The sequence below is a fragment of the Prionailurus viverrinus genome, unplaced genomic scaffold (assembly GCF_022837055.1).
Source record: "Prionailurus viverrinus isolate Anna unplaced genomic scaffold, UM_Priviv_1.0 scaffold_65, whole genome shotgun sequence".
NCBI lineage: Eukaryota > Metazoa > Chordata > Mammalia > Carnivora > Felidae > Prionailurus > Prionailurus viverrinus.
Window position 1 is genome coordinate 558,208 of NW_025927627.1, and position 4,103 is coordinate 562,310.

Below are 4,103 nucleotides of genomic sequence, written 5' to 3' on the forward strand. Positions count from 1 at the left end.
AGAAAGCGGCTCAAATGCAGGATTAGGGATCGAGGCAGGCTTAGGTTTCGGTGGATGGTCCTGGTTCGGGGTAGGGTTAGGATTTGGGTTAGGTCCCAGGAGGTTCCAGGTGCTGAATCCATAGCAGGGCAGTGGTCTCCCCGAAGGGCTGAGTTGAGGGCACAAGGGACGGTGCCAGGGGGGATCCCTTTTTTGCTGCCAAGGCCACACACTTCGATAAGCCCCTGGTCGAGGAGGCCTCCGGAATCCTCTCGGGAGCTGCAGCCGGGCCTGGGAAACGACATGGTGAGCTTCCAGGTTCCTTGGCAAGTCAGCCTGCACCGCTGCTGGACCCCAGGCTCGTGATGCTGTCCTACCTTGGAATTGGGTCCCCATGCGGAGAGAGCCTTATCTAGGGTTAGGGTTCTGTCCAGGGACGTCGCCAGGGCCGAAGTGACTCCGGTCTCGTGAACTCCCTCGAGGGCTGAAGTGAGGGCCCATGCCAGAAGGCCGCTCAAATGCAGGAATAGGGATCGAGGCTGGCTTAGGTTTCGGTGGAGGGTCCTGGTTCGGGGTAGGGTTAGGTTTAGGGTTAGGTCCCAGGAGGTTCCAGGCGCCGATCCCAAAGCAGCCAGTGGTCTCCCCGAAGGGCTGAGTTGAGGGCACAAAGGACGGTGCCGGTCAGGATCCCTCTTTGGCTGCCAAGGCCACACACGTCGATAAGCCCCTCGTCGAGGAGGCCTCCGGAACCCTCCCGGGAGCTGCAGCCTGGCCTGGGAAACGACATGGTGAGCTTCCAAGTTCCTTGGCAAATCAGCCTGCCCCGCTTCTGGACCCCAGGCTCGTGATGCTGTCCTACCTTGGAATTGGGTCCCCATGCGGAGAGAGCCTTATCTAGGGTTAGGGTTCGCTCCAGGGACGTCGCCAGGGCAGGATCGACTCCGGTCTCGTGATCTCCCTCGAGGCCTGAAATGAGGGTCCATGCCAGACTGCGGCTCAAATGCAGGAATAGGGATCGAGGCTGGCTTAGGTTTTGGTGGAGGGTCCTGGTTCGGGGTAGGGTTAGGGTTAGGGTTGGGTCCCAGGAGGTTCCAGGCGCCGAACCCACAGCCGAGCAGTGGTCTCCCCGAAGGGCTGAGTTGAGGGCACAAGGGACCGTGCCGGTCAGGGTCCCTCTTTGGCTGTCAAGGCCACACACGTCGATAAGCTCCTGGTCGAGGAGGCCTCCGGAATCCTCTCGGGAGCTGCAGCCGGGCCTGGGAAACGACATGGTGAGCTTCCAGGTTCCTTGACGAGTCAGACTGCACCGCTTCGGGACCCCAGGCGCGTGATGCTGTCTGACCTTGGAATTGGGTCCCCATGAGGAGAGAGCCAAAGCTAGGGTTCGGATTCGGTACAGGGACGATGCCAGGGCCGAAGCGACTCCGGTCTCATGATCTCCCTCGAGGCCTGAAATGAGGGCCCATGCCAGAAGCCGGCTCAAATGCAGGAGTAGGGGTCGAGGCTGGCTTAGGTTTCGTTGGAGGGTCCTGGTTCGGGGTAGGGTTAGGGTTATGGTTAGGTCCCAGGAGATTCCAGGCGCCGAACCAACAGCAGGGCAGTGGTCTCCCCGAAGGGCTGAGTTGAGGGCACAAGGGACGGTGCCGGTCAGGGTCCCTCTTTGGCTGCCAAGGCCACATACTTCGATAAGCCCCTGGTCGAGGAGGCCTCCGGAATCCTCTCGGGAGCTGCAGCCCGGCCTGGGAAACGACATGGTGAACTTCCAGGTTCCTTGGCGAGTCGGCCTGCACCGCTTCTGGACCCCAGGCGCGTGATGCTGTCCGACCTTGGAATTGGGTCCCCATGAGGAGAGCGCCTTAGCTAGGGTTAGGGTTCGGTCCAGGGACGTCGCCAGGGCCGAAGCGACTCCGGTCTCGTGATCTCCCTCGAGGGCTGAAGTGAGGGCCCATGCCAGAAGTCGGCTCAAATGCAGGATAAGGGAACGAGGCAGGCTTAGGTTTCGGTGGAGGTAACGGTTTGGGGTAGGGTTAGGGTTAGGGTTAGGTCCCAGGAGGTTCCAGACGCCGAACCCACAGCCGGGCCGTGGCCTCCCCGAAGGGCTGAGTTGAGGGCACAAGGGACGGTGCCGGTCAGGATCCTTCTTTGGCTGCCAAGGCCAAACACGTCGATAAGCCCGTGGTCGATGAGGCCTCCGGAATCCTCTCGGGAGCTGCAGCCGCGCCTGGGAAACGACATGGTGAGCTTCCATGTTCCTTGCCGAGTCTGCCTGCACCACTTCTGGTCCACAGGCGCGTGATGCTGTCCGACCTTGCCATTGGGTCCCCATTAGGAGAGAGCCTTAGCTAGGGTTAGGGTTCGGTCCAGGGACGACACCAGGGCTGAAGCGACTCCGGTCTCCTGATCTCCCTCGAGGACTGAAGTGAGGGCCCATGCCAGAAGGCGGCTCAAATGCAGGATTAGGTGTCGAGGCAGGCTTAGGTTTCGGTGGAGGGTAACGGTTCACAGTGGGATTAGTGTTAGAGTTAGGTCCCGGGAGGTTCCAGGCGCCGAACCAACAGCAGGGCAGTGGTCTCCCCGAAGGGCTGAGTTGAGGGCACAAGGGACGGTGCCGGTCAGGGTCCCTCTTTGGCTTCCAAGGCCACACATGTCGATAAGCCCCTGGTCGAGGAGGCCTCCGGAATCCTCTCGGGAGCTGCAGCCGGGCCTGGGAAACGACATGGTGAGCTTCCAGGTTCATTGCCGAGTCAGCCTGCACCGCTTCTGTTCCCCAGGCGCGTGATGCTGTCCGACATTGGAATTGGGTCCCCATGAGGAGAGAGCCTTCGCTAGGGTTACGGTTCGGTCCAGGGACGTCGCCAGGGCCGAAACGACTCCTGTCTCGTGATCTCCCTCGAGGCCTGTAGTGAGGTCCAATGCCAGAAGGCGGCTCAAATGTAGGATTAGGGATCTAGGTAGGCTTAGGTTTCGTTGGAGGGTAACAGTTCAGGGTAGGGTTAGGGTTAGGCTCAGGTCCCAGGAGGTTCCAGGCGCCGAACCCACAGCAGGGCAGTGGTCTCCCCGAAGGGCTGAGTTGAGGGCACAAGGGACGGTGCCAGTCAGGGTCCCTCTTTGGTTGCCACCACACACGTCGATAAGCCCCTGGTCGAGAAGGCCTCCGGAATCCTCTCGGGAGCTGCAGCCGGGCCTGGGAAATGACATGGTGAGCTCCCAGGTTCCTTGCCGAGTCAGCCTGCACCGCTTCTGGACCTCAGGCGCGTGATGCTGTCCGACCTTGGAATTGGGTCCCCATGAGGAGAGAGGCTAAGCTAGGTTTAGGGTTCGGTCCAAGGACGACGCCAGGGCCGAAGCGACTCCGGTCTCGTGATCTCCCTCGAGGGCTGAAATGAGGGCCCATGCCAGAAGGCGGCTCAAATGCAGGATAAGGGAACGAGGGAGGCTTAGGTTTCGGTGGAGGGAAACGGTTCGGGGTAGGGTTAGGGTTAGGGTTAGGTCCCAGGAGGTTCCAGGCGCCAAACCCACAGCTGGACAGTGGTCTCCCCGAGGGGCTGAGTTGAGGGCACAAGGGATGGTGCCAATCAGGGTCCCTCTTTGGCTGCCAAGACCACACACGTCGTTAAGCCCCTGGTGAGGAAGCCTCCGGAATCCTCTCGGGAGCTACAGCCGGGCCTGGGAAACGACATGGTGAGATTCCAAGTTCCATGCCGAGTCAGCCTGCACTGCTTCTGTTCCCCATGCGCGTGATGCTGTCCGACCTTGGAATTGGGTCCCCATGAGGAGATAGCCTTAGCTAGGGTTAGGGTTCGGTCCAGGGACGTCGCCAGGACCGAAGCGCCTCCGGTGTCGTGATCTTCCTCGAGGGCTGAAGTGAGGGCCCATGCCAGAAAGCGGCTCAAATGCAGGATTAGGGATCGAGGCAGGCTTAGGTTTCGGTGGATGGTCCTGGTTCGGGGTAGGGTTAGGATTTGGGTTAGGTCCCAGGAGGTTCCAGGTGCTGAATCCATAGCAGGGCAGTGGTCTCCCCGAAGGGCTGAGTTGAGGGCACAAGGGACGGTTCCAGGGGGGATCCCTTTTTTGCTGCCAAGGCCACACACTTCGATAAGCCCCTGGTCAAGGAGGCCTCCGGA